We start from the raw sequence: 15961 nt of genomic DNA, 5'->3' as shown, positions 1-15961 counted from the left end.
CATTATAAGTCTACTTAACAGCCATCACTATATATAGTTACACATTTTCTTTCTTGTGATGAGAACTTTTAAGATCTACTTTCTTAGCCACTTTCAAATATACAATACAGTATTGTTAACTCTAGTCATGACACTGTATATTATGTCCCTAATACTTGTCTAGTTTGTAACTGAGAGTTTGTACCTTTTGACCACTTTGACCCACTTTGTCCTCCCCCCCCCCCCCCCCCCGGTTCCTGGCAACCGCCTATCTGTTCTACCTAGGAACTTGGATTTTTGTTTTTTCCCCAAAAGTAAGACCATACAGTATTTGTCTTTCTCTGACTTATTTCACTTAGCGTAATGCCCTCAAAGTCCATCCATATTGTTGAAAATGGTAATATTTCTTTCGATTTTAGGACTCGATAATATTCTTTGTATATATCATATGTATCACATTTTCTTTATCCAATCATTCATCAATAGGCATTTAGGTTGGTTGCTTCCATGTCTCAGCTGTTGTAAATAAGGCTGCAATCCACAGGGGGTGCAGATATCTTTTTGAGTTGTGTTCTCATTTCCTTCAGATAAATACCCAGAAGTGGATTTGATCGATTGCACGGTAACGCTGTTTTTAATTTTTGAGGCATCTTCATAGTGGCTGCACCAACTTCCAATTCCCAGTGTTTGAACGTGCTTCTACCGCCCTGGACCCGGCGCTCAGGCAGGCCTCTGGGCCACCATCATTGGTCCAGCCAATTTCACCCCAAGATTCAAGGAGGTCCTGGAACTGTGAAATGTTGCCTCCCAACCACATCCAGAGAACCACAGAGAATTTACATGGGGCTAAATCATTTTCTTTTTTTTTTTTTTTAATTTCTTTCTTTATTTATTTATTCATTATAGCGAGGGGAGAGAGAGTGAGAGAGAAGGGGGGAGGAGCAGGAAGCATCAACTCCCATATGTGCCTTGACCAGGCAAGCCCAGGGTTTTGAACCGGCAACCTCAGCGTTTCCAGGTTGACGCTTTATCCACTGCGCCACCACAGGTCAGGCACTAAGTCATTTTCTAAAGCATTTCTCTACACCCTGCAAACAGTTTATCTTAAGGGTCTGAGGTGCTTAAAATCCCAGAGTCCCAGTATGATCCAGAGGTCACACCATTTTCTAACTCTATTTCCCCTTGAAGCATCTCACAAGGTGCCTACTTGTCCGTGGATCCTGGTTCTAGGCTGCAGGGGTCCCGTTCAATCCCAGATCATCAATTCTCCACCAGGGTCCTGTTTAGTAGGTGAAGGACAATAATTTTCCTCTCCATGAAATATCAAAACCAAGCAGGGTGTGTGTGGCTCTCCTGGGCTTCCCAGGGACCCAGGCAGCCGAGGCCCCGAGCTGCCAGGGAGGAGGGAGAATGACTTTGCAGCATGCGGGCTATTCGTCATTAGAACAACAAGGCCGGCAGCTGTGCTGCTCTGCCCTTATCGGAGCAGGAGGCCTAGCTGGATTCTATTAATTGCTGAATGCTGTTGGGTTTGGCAGATACAGGAAGCAGTTTACATGGCTACACAGTGCCCTGGCTCACAGTCTCTCTGAAATGGTATTATTGTAGCGGGATAATTGTGATTAGGGACAGTTCCCCGAGGAAGACCAGGCCTTTGATGATTGAGTCATTTCCTCCCCATGCCGCTCCAGCGTGATAGGGCCGCTCACCCCACAGACACACACCCTTTGCTGGCCAGAGAGTCCCGCGCCCCACAGTGAAGTTCCTAAGCAGGAGGAGCCCCTCCTCAGAGCTGGGACCCTGGTAGAATGGGAGCAGGTGGAGACCACCCCTCCACCGATTCTTTTTTTTAGGTAATGAGACAGGCAGTGTTGGTAGTAATCTCAATTGTAAGCGGGTCTCCAATTCCTGCAACAGCACGTGCTTTGGAACTGGGGAGACCAGGGCCTATATTCATTGGCTTGTGTGGCCTGGGTAAGTCCCCTCTTTGAGCCTCAGTTTCCCGATTTGTAAAGTAACAATAAGAAAACCTATCCCCAATGACTGTTGTGGGGATTAAATGGGATTTCTTTAATGTTGAATAAATGTTTAGTGTTTAATAAGTAGTAACTGTTATTATTATTGTTGTTATAGCTGTTTGTTTCTTTTAACTTTTATTTATTCATTTTAGAAAGAGGAGAGAGAGAGAGAGAGAGAGAGAGAGAGAGAGAGAGAAAGGGAGAGAGAAGGGGGGGTGGAGGATCAGGAAGCATAAATTGCCATATATGCCTTGACTGGGCAAGCCTAGGGTTTCAAACCCACGACCTCAGGTCGATGCTCTATTCACTGCCCCACCACAGGTCATGCCTGTAGTAACTGTTAAGAATGCCTCCCCTCCCCCACCCACACGAAGTAACTGTGTACTGAGGGCCGGATCAAGCTGCCTTCACTTGGTGGAAATGCAGCCACCTCCCGGGGAGGTTGGGGAGGGATGAGGCTGGCTAGACGTGAAGGCCCAAGTAGGGCAGAGCTGAGTCTCGACTTCCTCAGGGGCCATTTCTGGGCCCAGAGCTCCCTGAGAAACAGAGCCTATCTCTCCCTCTGAACTTGGAGGTTGGTCTCTAATATCACCGGTGCTGCCCTCGCCTGCCTGCTCTGCCAAAGGGTTTTACCAGAACAGCCTCTCTGGGGCTGCCCTGAATCGTGCTTATCTCAGCCTCCGTTAGGTTCCTTGGAGAAAAACACCCCTCCATGCACATGGGTGGGAACAGCGTCTGCCCAAACAGGGGACTCCGCCCTGTTACTGGAACCCATGAGTGGGCCCTGTAACTGCCTTCCGATGTGAGTGGGGGTGGGGAGAGGTGTGTTGGAGGCCGCCTGTCCGCACACTGCCTGTGGAGGGCCAGGGAGGAACAAAACCTGAGTGCCGGCAGCGTGGGTGGGTTTTCGAGTCAGATGTCTTGGACTCCCACCCACCACTTACTAGATGTATGTATGCCCTTAGGAAGGTCACTTTTCCTCTCAGAGCCTCAGTTTGTTCATCTGGTAAATGGGGATAAAAATATCTTTCTTAGAGTACTGTGGTCAGGATAAAATTAGGTATATATGCAAAACACTTAGTGTAATCCCTTATACCAGGGGTCCCCAAACTTTTTACACAGGGGGCCAGTTCACTGTCCCTCAGACCGTTGGAGGGCCGGACTATAAAAAAAACTATGAACAAATTCCTATGCACACTGCACATATCTTATTTTAAAGTAAAAAAAAACAAAACGAGGCCCTGGCCGGTTGGCTCAGTGGTAGAGCGTCGGCCTGGTGTGCGGGGGACCCAGGTTCGATTCCCAGCCAGGGCACATAGGAGAAGTGCCCATTTGCTTCTCCACCTCCTTCCTCTCTGTCTCTCTCTTCCCCTCCCGCAGCCAAGGCTCCATTGGAGCAAAGATGGCCTGGGCGCTGGGGATGGCTCCTTGGCCTCTGCCCCAGGCACTAGAGTGGCTCTGGTCGCAGCAGAGCGACGCCCCGGAGGGGCAGAGCATCGCCCCCTGGTGGGCAGAGCGTCGCCCCTGGTGGGCGTGCTGGGTGGATCCCGGTCGGGCGCATGCGGGAGTCTGGAGTCTGTCTGACTGTCTCTCCCTGTTTCCAGCTTCAGAAAAATACAAAAAAAAAAAAAGGGGGGGGGGACAAATACAATATTTAAAATAAAGAACAAGTAAATTTAAATCAACAAACTGACCAATATTTCAATGGGAACTATGCTCCTCTCACTGACCACTAATGAAAGAAGTGCCCTTCCAGAAGTGCGGTGGGGGCCGGATAAATGGCCTCAGGGGGCCGCATGTGGCCCGCGGGCCGTAGTTTGGGGACCCCTGCCTTATACAAAGGACATGCTTAATAAGTAGTAGCTGAAGGAGGTAAGCCAGATAGGCCCAGGAGAGCACCAAGGGTGCCCACAGGCTCTAGGCTCTGGAAGGGGCAGGGCTCCCACTGCCTCAGAAATGCTCCTGGGACCTAACATGCTTTAGAAACTGCTGGCCGGACATGGAGTCCCCAAACACTGGCAAGAGCCAGCAAGTTCCTCAGGGCGACGCCATGTTTGTTTGTTTACCGCTGACCACTCAGTACAAGTGTATTTGTGACCTGTAGCTGCTGCTCAAATCATCACCAACTTAATGGCTTAACACAGCACCAATGTATTACCTTACCATTTGGGAGCCCGGCAGACTGAATGGGCTCGTGGGGCTAACGTGAAGGTGTCCAAGGTCCACAATCCTCCTCGGGGCTCTGGGAGAGAAGCTGGGAGCCCCTAGGATTCTGGGCTGGAGGCCCTTCTTCCCTCCTCAAGCCAGCACCATAGCATCTTCCAACTTGACCCTGAGTCTCACTTATATAGATCTAGAGAGTGCCTTCAGCCCACCTGGATAATCCTGGATACTGGCCCCATCTCAAGGGGAGCTGCTGTTTAGCAACCTTAATTCATCTGTAAACTTCGTCTCCCCCACCCCCGCCATATAACATAACACATCCGTAGGTTCTGGGGATCAGAATATGGGCATTTGGAGGGAGCCATTTTGCCTACCACACACAGTATAAAGCAAAGCAGATAAAAGTCCAATAATAACACTGACTAGGCACCTATTTTGGATTGAACTTCCTGTTAAGGAAGTCCAGAGGATCTTGCAGTCCACCCCAGAACAAACAAAACATGCACTTGTGAGAACAGTCATGAGCACATTACAAGTGATTACAGTCTAGAAAGTAGCAATGGGGTATAGAGACCTTAGGAGATGAATAGCCTCTGGTCAATGTTCAATAAATCATAATATTTATTCGGCAAATAATATTTTGAGCATGAATTAGGTGCTAAGGGCCAAGGAGGCAATGATGAACAAGATCACTATTTCTGCCTTCCAGGAACCTGAAGGCTCAAGAAAACCTGTTGGAAGAGGTAAGAATGGCACCAAGGATGGGTATAGGAGAAGACCAATGCTCTGGGGACAGGATGATGGTTTTGAGAGGTAGTTTGCAGAGTGGTTACAAGTGAGGAATCTGCAGCTAAGACTGCCTGGGTTCAGAGTCTGGACCCTCCATGTTCTAGCTGTGTGACCTTTGGAAAGTTTCTTAACTCCTCTGTGCCTCAGTTCTTTCATTTAAAATGGGAATGATAATAGTACCTATGTCATAGGGTCATTGGGAGAATTATATGACTAAATATATTTGAAGTGCTTAGAGCCATACCTGGCACAATGCAAGTACTAACTAATATTATTGTTCACTTCTTATTCTTCTCTCAGTTTTAAAATAGCAAGCAAGGAGTGAGATGTTTTCCAGCCAATATTGGAAAGGAGACAGTTAAGACAAATTATGGTCTCTGGTAGGAATGCTCATTTAGAGGTGGAAGTCTCAGTTTTCAAATTCTCCTAAGTTTGGGTAAAAGGCAGCTTTTACTGGTGGGCTATTGGGTGATAATTTGTCTTCAGGTGGATTTCCACATGATCCCCTAATATAACCAGACCAGGGATACCAAGTTTGATCTGAGCAGCTTAGCCTTGCCCTGAGGTGACCAAACCTTAGTGTTGTTCTTCATCAGTCCCTGACCCCTGGTTCCCAAAACTGGAGAGCAAGGAGCGGGTAAACCAGAAACTCTAGGCTCAGGCTGGGGAAGGTATGGGGGCCCACATTCACTAGAAAAGGTCCCCTTTGGCCACTGGAATCTTCTACCAAATAGATCTAAAAATATTTTGGTTACTGGGCATCCTAAGTGCCCACTCTTCCTAATCTCAGGGCTAATGGTTGATTAGTGAGCAAACATCTCCATTACCACGGAGGGCTAAAACTAGATTTGTTTAAAGTGTCTTCTCTTTGGAGATGCAGTAATTGCTCTTCGATCAGACAGGAAGTCCTATTGCTCGAAAGGAGCCAGTGTTATCAAGAGAAAACACATCAGCGCCTGTCCTCTCGGGAAGGGAATTGTGAGTAATCAAGAAGGCTCCTCTCCAGCTGGCCGCGGGGCCTTTGTTCAGCCAGTGGACAGGTCAGGGAAAGTTTGAGCAGGCTGTGCTTGAAGGGGAGGGTGCGATTCTAATCCTTTCTCTTCATATTTTTCTCTCCAGGGGACAGGCATTCCCTAGGGAAGAAGGCTAACCTGAGTAAATTGTTCTGAAGCCATCAGACAAATCTGATTACATCACTCTCCTATGTGAAACCTCTCGAGAGCACCCCCACTGCCCTCGGGATGGAATCCAATTCCCCTGTGTGGGGTGCAAGGCCCTCCATCAGCTGGCCTTGCCAGCCCACCCCCTCCCCCTGCTCTGTCATCACTCCCAACCGGCACTCTCTTTCCAGGTCTTTCAGTGCCCGGAAGCTACATTCTTCACGCCGGGAGCACCTTCTCTATATGTTACAGTGTGTTGGTTGGAAGGCATTGCCCATGAGCCCAGAAGACCAATGTACAGACAGCAGAGAGAAAGCCTGTAAAGGTCATGCAATGACTGAGACAGCCCTGATGGTGACAGACTTCCCCACACCAGTCCCACACCTCTCAGCTGATCTCAGTGTGGCTTTCCACATGTCTTAGTCTATATGCTTCTTGAGGACAGGAGAAATTTCCAGGACTCTATCTGCCTTCACCAGAAGATAATATTGAGGCAATAATGACGATACTGACAGTAGGCGTTTAGTGAAAGTCACCACTCATAAGGATAATTTATTGAGCACATACTATGTGCTAAGCTGTGCTAAAGAGTTTATATGCATTATCTTATTAATCCTCACAACGACTCCAAGAGGTAGGTATTATTATTCCCCTTTAATAGATGAGAGTGTCAAGGCTTACCGAGGTGGTCATTTGCCTAGGGCTACGCAGCAGGAAGTGGTGGAACAGAAGCTTAAATCCAGGTTGTTGTGAGCCCACACCCACCCAGCTTCCTATGTGTGGACGTGCAGACATGTGCCCAGAGGGTCCAGGCCGCAGAGCTGCTCCGGAGCTGGGGGTTCCAGCAGAGGCAGGGCAGACGTGATCAGGGTAGGGCCTCTTTTGTTTGGCTTCACTTCAAACAAAGACAACAGCAGGGAAACTGAAGCCCCCCACTTCCCTTCTCTGAAGACCAAAGCAAGGCCAAAAATAGGAGTCAGGAAGCATTTGATCCCAATGTGTCAAATGAACATAAACATCCTGCCTACTTTGCCATGAGGGAGTACTGAGAACAGCTGCTACACAGAGGCTAGTCAGGAGGTCTGCCTGCTGGCAGTGCCCAGCCAGACCCCCTGAGGTGGGAGTGGGCCCAGGTCAGCTGGCGCATCTCCAAGGTTCTTAGAACATTGGACATCAGTGCCTACAGGGTGCTTAGAGATTATTGTCCCCCCCCCCCAAATGCACCTTGCAGACCTTCAACGACAGGAGGCCCAACTGCTGGCTCTAAAATCGATGGGTGCATTTACCAATTGGTTAGACCACGCTTCCTACAGCTGCTCCTGGGTGACAGCAGACAGCAGAGACACGAAGGCAGACTTGTTCCTGGGTGATGCCCGACTCCTCTGACAGCTGTCTTTCACTCAAGGACTCCCAGATGGCCTTGCTGAACTTTCCTTAGAGTTAGGGAGTCTAAGATGCTTCTGCTTAACCTTCCTTCTCTCTCTTCTTGACTCCAAGTCAGACAGGCAGTGTGGCCTGTGGGCTCTGCCAGCCTTGCTCAGCTTCTTCCTCCTTTTCTCTCCCAGGCATTCCCCCTATTAACACTCTTGCACGTTCAACCCCCTCTTGGCATCTGCCTCTTAGAAGATGTGGACTCACTTAGAGATTATCTACTAATTGTCTCATCTTATTGCCTTATGGCTGAGAAAACCAAAACTCGAAGAGGCAAAGGGATCTTTCTGAGGACACACCAAAAACTTGTGCAGAGCAGGAAATGGTTCCCCCAGCCTACAGACCATATCCGTTTCCTTGACATCATGTGTGTTTGGAATAGGAGGGCAGAGGAGCAATGAGACTTGTTTGAGAGTTTCTTCAGAATAAGTTCCCTAGCCCTGGCCAGTTGGCTCAGCAGTAGAGCGTCGGCCAGGTGTGTGGAAGTCCTGGGTTCAATTTCCAGCCAGGGCACACAGGAGAAGTGTCCAACTGCTTCTCCACCCCTCCTCCTCTCCTTCCTCTCTATCTCTCTCTTTCCCTCCCACAGCCAAGGCTCCATTAGAGCAAAGTTGGCCCGGGCGCTGAGGATGGCTCTAAGGCCTCCACCTCAGGTGCTAGAATGGCTCTGGTTGCAACAGAGCAGTACCCTAGATGGGCAGAGCATTGCCCCTTGGTGGGCATGCTGGGTAGATCACAGTCAGGCACATGTGGGAGTCTATCTCTCTGCCTCCCTGCTTCTCACTACAGAAAAATACAAAAAAAAAAAAAAAAGAATAAGTTTCCGCACTCACTCACTCATTATTCCCTCTAGCTCCAGGGCCACAGAGGGAAAGACAATGTCTACCTCACGCACTTATTTGTCCCAGACACTCCAGTCTCCAAAACTTGAGCCTTCAACCCCACTCTCTGCCTGACAGAATACACATGAGAGCACCAGTCCAATGAGAGCGGTCGTTACTGCTTTTGCATGTGGGGTAGGTAGAGCAGAGAAATGTCCACCAGCAAACATGTGGAGAGAGCACATCAGAAGATAACTTGAAGGGGTGGGAGTCTTCTCAATCAGGGAAAAAGGAGCATCAGACTTGGGGCGGAGCCCTCTCCCTTTTGGAGCCTAAGCTGACCTGTCAGTTAAGAGGCTTCCTATTAATTTCTTCTGCACCTGGCCAGGAGCTGGGGCTGCCTCATGGCTTCCATCAGGCTAATTGCCACCGTCTTTCCAGTGACAGTGAGCTCAGTTCCTGATAAGGTGCTTCCTTAATAGTCTCCCATTTCCCTGCTGACACCAGAAAATAGGCCTGACTTGGCAGTATATTACTGCACTGAGTGAAGCAGAGCTGTCACGCCCAGCCTCACAGCCCGAACCATTAGTGGACCTAGAATCAATAGTGTTCAGGCAACCCTTGCTTCCCTGAAAGCATTAATTTGGCACGTTTGCTGTTTGTCAGGCAGTTCCTTTCTCTAACGGCCCACGGTCCATGGCCCTGGTGCCCGAGTCTCTCCTCATCGTACAGAGTGCTGAGAGAATTTGCAAGCTCCAGACAGCATCAGCTTGCTGGCTTTGGAACAAAAGAATTATAAGACTGTACCAGGTTGTAATTAATGACAGTTTGTGTTAGTTCTTCAGTTGCAAGCAACAGAAATCAACTGGTGAAAGTAAGCAAAGTAGGACCTAATAGGAAGTCATTTCAGAACTCAGCAATAAGGCTTGACAAGCACCAGTCAAGAGTCTGTAGGTTCAAGTTCAAGGGAGTAGATATCAGTTTGGTCTAGTTTGAGTCACCCTCTGACTGAAGGAGGGTGGGGAAACTAGATGGTCCGCATTGAACAAAGATGAGTGATGTTATCAGAAGAGGAGAGGATGGATGCAGGTCAGGCAAAAATAAAGGCAGTCGACTAGGTAGACAGTCATCTGAGGAAGTGGGCCCAAAGGAGGTGCTGATAATGATTCGGGGTATAATTCAGCCTTCAGACCTCTCTACCAGGCCTGTGAAGAGTGCCTGGTTCTGGATACATCCTCAGCAAGTGTTAGTGCTTAAATTATTGCTTTTGTAGCGTGATCTAAACACTAGGCAAAGTTTTAAGCCTCTGGCAGAATGCTGGAGGCGTGGCCTAATTATTATCTTGACATTTGTGAAGAATCCTGCTAAGTGTTCTGACCATCTCCTTTTAAAAGATTGTTGCTAGCATTGCCCCATAAAGGGCTTGCCAGGTGGGTCCCAGTTGAGGCTCATGAGGGAGTCTGTCTCTCTGCCTCTCCACTTCTCATTTAAGTAAAAGAAAGAAGATTGTTGCTAAGTCTAAAAGGTATTAGGAACAACCTGTGATTTGGGAAGATTTGGGTGAAGTTTAAGGAACAACTTGTAGTCTCTAGAAAGGCTGTAAAAGAGCACTGCGGGCCCTCCTTCTCACAGATATTGTTAAACAGAACAAAATTCCATCCAGATGGGATGCCTTACACCTCCCCCAGCACCATCACAGGAATTTCTTCTTTACTTGCCTGGATCGCCTTTTAGGTTGCCAGCTCCTTGAAGAAGGAGGGCGAGAGCTGTGATCTGTTCATTGCTGTATCCTTGGGACCCAGCATGGAGCATGGCACAGAGTATGTGCTCAGAAAATATTTGTTGAATGAATGAATGAATAAAAAATGAACAACTGATGACGTTTCAGGGTCACTGGTTGGCTAACTGCAGAAGGTTATAGCCACTGTACCACACATACATAGAGATCCAGAATAAAGTCTCCTGGAGCCACATTTGGGGCTGTGGAACTCATAAGGTGTTCGTATCTGAAGCCTTGTAATGCTTCCTGAGTGGAGGGGAGAGGGAATGGAAGGGCTAGCAGGGAAGTTCATGATTCAGAAGTGAGGCATGGAAGAGAGGAAATGGAAGGCAGAGGGCGGGGGTGTTGACAGGAAATTTCTGTGGGGATTCAGGGGTGGGTCCGTTGCCAGGATCTTCATTTAGTTCTGTCCTGGAAAATGCTGACCAGAGGTCCCCTCCTGACTCAACTTCCCATAGGTTGGAGGCAGGGAGGCTGATCCTATGCTATACTTTCTCCCCAAAGAGAAAATGTTCAATAGCAGTGCAGGACATGACCAAGGCAGTTCTTGACTGAAGGTCACATGCAAGTTGAGGGAATAAATGCTATAGGAGTTCAGATGCATAGGAGACCATAGTAGCCGGAAATGGTCAGAGATGGCTTTGTGGGTAAGAACGGGGGTTCAGGTTGGTGTCATATGATAGGAGAGATTCAGATACATGGAGACAAAGGAGCACAGGCAGGGGACAGAGTCTCAACAAAGCACAAAAATATAAAAGTACAGGGTGTGCTTCTGAGGCAAAAAGCTCCTGGCAAACTCAGGAAATGACTAGTTAGAGAAAAGGTATGATAGAGAGGCTGACGTTCAGCCAAGGAGAGCTCTTAATTTCAAGCTAACTTATTATTTTGGGTTTATAGGATTGAATTGAATGAATAAATGAATGAATGAATGTGAACAGGAAGGAAGGAGATGGCTCTTCTGCTGTTTGAAAACCCTGTCCAATCCAGTGATGACAAAAGGCTTTGTTCGGCTAGCCTGCCAGGTGAGTGGTGGTACCTGGGTGCCCCCAGGCTGGGAGGCTGCCCTTGAGCTGCCATCCAGAACGCTGGCAGAGGTGGCGTCCGGGCTAAGACTGTGTTGAAGGCTCCCTGCCTTCAATCTGCTCACTCCATCCCTTAACTCAGTTGGAGAATGCCTGAAATTCCATACTCCAAGCGTAGTCTCCTAGCTAGAAGCTGTGATCGCTCACATTTAAAGCTGTTATCAGTCCATTACACTAGTGGTCCCCAACCTTTTTTTTTTTTTTTTCTTTCCATTTTTCTGAAGCTGGAAATGGGGAGAGACAGTCAGACAGACTCCCGCATGCGCCCGACCGGGATCCACCCGGCATGCCCACCAGGGGCGATGCTCTGCCCACCAGGGGGCGATGCTCTGCCCCTCCGGGGCGTCGCCATGTTGCGACCAGAGCCACTCTAGCGCCTGGGGCAGAGGCCACAGAGCCATCCCCAGCGCCCGGGCCATCTTTGCTCCAATGGAGCCTTGGCTGCGGGAGGGGAAGAGAGAGACAGAGAGGAAAGCACGGCGGAGGGGTGGAGAAGCAAATGGGCATCTCTCCTATGTGCCCTGGCCGGGAATCGAACCCGGGTCCTCCACACGCTAGGCCAACGCTCTACCGCTGAGCCAACTGGCCAGGGGTCCCCAACCTTTTTTGGGCCACGAACCAGTTTAATGTCAGAAAATATTTTCACGGACCAGCCTTTAGGGTGGGACAGATAAATGTATCATGTGACCGAGACAAGCATCAAGAGTGAGTCTTAGACGGATGTAACAGAGGAAATCTGGTCATTTTTTATAAATAAAACATCGTTCAGACTTAAATATAAATAAAACGGAAATAATGTGAGTTATTTATTCTTTCTCTGCGGACCGGTACCAAATGGCCCACAGACCGATACTGGTCCGCGGCTCGGGGGTTGGAGACCACTGCCTTACACCTGACTGTAAAGAAAGGATCTGAAAGCAGGTTTTGACAGGGAGACTGGAGAGGGAAAGAAAGATGTAACCTGAGGACTTGAGGTGTAAGATCACCAGGGACACAAACAGAAAGTGCTGGAGAGAGCACAAAGAGGAGGAGGGGGAATCGTGATCAACTTTACCAAGGGCAGTTTTGCTAAGTTCTAGCAACTAATACTGACACCAGCAAGACTGTCCAGCTACTGACAGAACGTTTTGTGAATTCAATCTGATGACGGCATCAGCCAGATGATTTAAATGACGGCATTAGGCAGTCTTGAGCACATAGGGGAGCTTGGCTAATCTTAATATTAGCAGGTTGCAGCGCCTCATAACAGCTGCCTGCTACACAGCGTGAGTGATGCTATTCTCAAGGACCCGAGGAGGCTCATGGGGGTTCAGGAGGATGGAAGTGTTCATTCTTATTATAAAATCCCCTGAGAACAGCAGGCTGTTTAAAGGATCAGTGTGTGGGCCATTTTTCTTCTGAGGAACTTGCCTTACAGTCTCCTGCTGCATATTTCCTGGTCATAATAGTTTGGAGAAAAATATTGCTAAATGACTGCATAAACAATTTTAATTGGCCTGGGCTCCTAAAATGTGCTATTTTTGTTCTGCTGCCAAACCTTGCTTTTTTACTAGCTAATTATGCCCAGCATTTAACTTTAGGCAAAAAAAAACAAAACAAAACAGGAAATAGGGCATTCATTACTCGAGTGACAACTTTTCAACAAGCCCACATTTCAACATCCATTGTGTAATTTCCTCTCCCCAGCTTACAGTTAGTTGTTCCATCAGGCCCTTGGAAACAAACAGCTCCTCTGGCAGGACTGGAAGGGGCTTGGTTCAGTGTAAACGCCTGGCCTATCTCCACCACAGGCAGAGGGGCTCCTATGAGTCACCCAGGCCCAGAAGGTAGGTCTCCCACCGCGACTGGGCTTCTCACAGAAACTCCTGGACTGAAGGTTCTGCAAGTCCGTTTGCTACCATGTTAGACTCTCCCAAAAGGAGCTGAGCTGTGTCTGTTGTTTATACTCTTGTGGATTCGGGCTACTCTCAGAGGGACACCACCCTCTTGTCGCCTGAGGAAGCACTAAAGACAATCAACCTCAATTTGTTAGGCAGGAACTCCTGGAAAGTGCTGGAAAGCTATGTCATACTGTACTTGTTTTATTTTAAAAATCTTTTACTGCAATGTATATCAAATACGCATACAAAGTACACAAATTATTAAGTATATAGCTCAATGAATTATCATAAAGCAAATGTCACGTGACTACTATGCAGATCAAGAAGAAGATTATGCCCTGGCCGGTTGGCTCAGCGGTAGAGCGTCGGCCTAGCATGCGGAAGACCCGGGTTCGATTCCCGGCCAGGGCACATAGGAGAAGCGCCCATTTGCTTCTCCACCCCTCCGCCGCGCCTTCCTCTCTGTCTCTCTCTTCCCCTCCCGCAGCCAAGGCTCCATTGGAGCAAAAGATGGCCCGGGCGCTGGGGATGGCTCTGTGGCCTCTGCCCCAGGCGCTAGAGTGGCTCTGGTCGCAATATGGCGACACCCAGGAGGGTCGCAACATGGCGACGCCCAGGATGGGCAGAGCATCGCCCCCTGGTGGGCAGAGCGTCGCCCCCTGGTGGGCGTGCCGGGTGGATCCCGGTCGGGCGCATGCGGGAGTCTGTCTGACTGTCTCTCCCTGTTTCCAGCTTCAGAAAAATGAAAAAAAAAAAAAAAAAAAAAAAAAGAAGAAGATTATGACCCCAGAAACCCCCCTCATGCTCTCTTCCAATCACTGCTCTCCTGTCCTCTCCAAAGGTAACCACTATCCTGACTTCTAAGACCATAGTTTGTTTTTGGTATTTAAATTTTATATGAAACTATATGTGTGTGTATATGAGCAGGGCCTGTGTGCATATGTTTATATCTGGCTTCTTTTGTTCTGCTTTGTTTTGTTGCTTGTAGAGGTATCCCATTTATTTTCATTACTATAGAGTACAGTATTCCACTGTATGAATATACCAGAACTGGTCAATTTTGCTGCAAAAGGACCTCTGGGTTGTTTCCAGTCTGTGGCTATTCTGAATAATGTTCAGTGAACACTCCAATGTGTGTCTTTTAGTGCCCATGCACACACATTTCTGTGGAGCATCAACTGGGAGAGGGCTGCCAGGCCATTCACATAATCAGTGTGCATGGGTGATTTGTAGAGCTGCAGCCAAACTGCTTTCAAAGTGGTGAATGCAGGGTGCCCTGCACCATGGCCTCACCAACACTTAGAGTTGTCTGTCTTTTCTATTTTAGCCATTTTGACAGATGTATTGTGGTATCTTAGTGTAGTTTTGATTTGTTTGACCTTGATTTTTAATGAGGTTGAACACTTTTCATCTGTTTTCTCATGATTGGATTTAGAATAAAATAGAGGTTGGAGAACCAAATGATTGAAACAAGGAAAATGATACGGGAGAGAAAGCTGCCAAAACTTCTGCCTCCTGAAGTTCTAATATTGATCAACAAGAAATTATTGACCCCAATGGTGACCTACAGTTGTGATAGGTAATGTGAGAGAATCCATAAAAGCTGATTACCCTATACACACATTAGTGCCTTGCTTTTCTCCCCAATCAGTATGTCACCAGAATCTTTCTATGTCATTATATACTGTATGGCCAGTAGTAGTGGCCGTCACGGCCATGCACATGCAGGTTCCCATTGAATTCAGACAGATGGTAAAGAAACAGTGGAGCCAGAAAATGGTGGGCTATTCCTTTATTAAAGTTTCGCACCAATTGAAGAGCAAACACTCAGGGCTCCCAAAGCCATTGACATATTCTCCGGTTCCACAACCAGGAGAATCTTCTCTGGTTTTCCCTAGAATCAAAGGCCTCACCAATCTCAGTTGGAGCTCACAAAAGCCCCTCACCCCTCACCTCTGGTTCCCCATCTGCATATCTTCTCCCTTCTCTCTGCACAAACTCTGCAAAACATGGCTTCCTTCCCTCCTTCTCCTCCAGCAAACATTAGCAAGACAATGGCCCTTCCCAAGCAGGAAAGTAATTTGCAATTTCACAGACCACAGACCTGGTGCTGCCCAGTGCCATTTTTTTTTTTTGTATTTTTCTGAGGTTGGAAACGGGGAGGCAGTCAGACACACTCCCACATGCACCCAACCAGGATCCACCCAGCATACCCACCAGGGGGCGATGCTCTGCCCATCTGGGGCATCTCTCCATTGCGGCCGAAGCCATTCTAGAGCCTGAGGCAGAACCAATGGAACCATCCTCAGCACCTGGGCAAATTTTGCTCCTAGCCTTGGCTGCAGGAGGGGAAGAGAGAGATAGAGAGGAAGGAGAGAGGGAGGGGTGGAGAAGCAGATGGGTGCTTCTCCTGTGTTCCCTGACTGGGAATCAAACCTGGGACTTCGACATGCTGGGCCAACACTCTACCACTGAGTCAACCGGCCAGGGCCAGCAGCTCCATTTTTTAACACTAAAAGTGAACAAACTCAAAAAATACAAATTTTACAAACTCATTTGCCCCATATTTCACCCCTTTTGCTCACTTTGCAATCCACACTGCAGGCATTCCTGTGCAAAGAATGAGGTACATCACACAAACAAATTACAGGAACAGCAGAAGTTATATAATTTCAGCAATTACAAAGGTAACTTTCACCAGAGCTGCCCCTCCATCAGGGTCTCTCATATTGTCCAAAAGCCACATGTCCATCCAACAAGGGAGCTGGTGCCCCTTCTGGTCTCAGTCCAAGAGTCAGTCCACACACGTAGGGCCTCAGGCCTCCCCCCTTATCCCTGCCATCTTGGCAGCTCTGAAG

At 48.2% G+C, this 15961-nt stretch overlaps 1 non-coding gene across 1 annotated transcript; it reads left to right on the top strand.

The window, feature by feature from the left end:
• The first annotated feature begins 13438 nt into the window (after positions 1-13438).
• TRNAA-AGC (transfer RNA alanine (anticodon AGC)) lies at positions 13439-13514 on the top strand. Its single transcript has one exon. It is a non-coding gene; the product is annotated as a tRNA-Ala (tRNA).
• The last annotated feature ends 2447 nt before the right edge of the window (positions 13515-15961 follow it).

The sequence above is a fragment of the Saccopteryx bilineata genome, chromosome 1, assembly GCF_036850765.1.
Source record: "Saccopteryx bilineata isolate mSacBil1 chromosome 1, mSacBil1_pri_phased_curated, whole genome shotgun sequence".
NCBI lineage: Eukaryota > Metazoa > Chordata > Mammalia > Chiroptera > Emballonuridae > Saccopteryx > Saccopteryx bilineata.
This window is presented reverse-complemented; position numbering and strand designations above follow the sequence as displayed.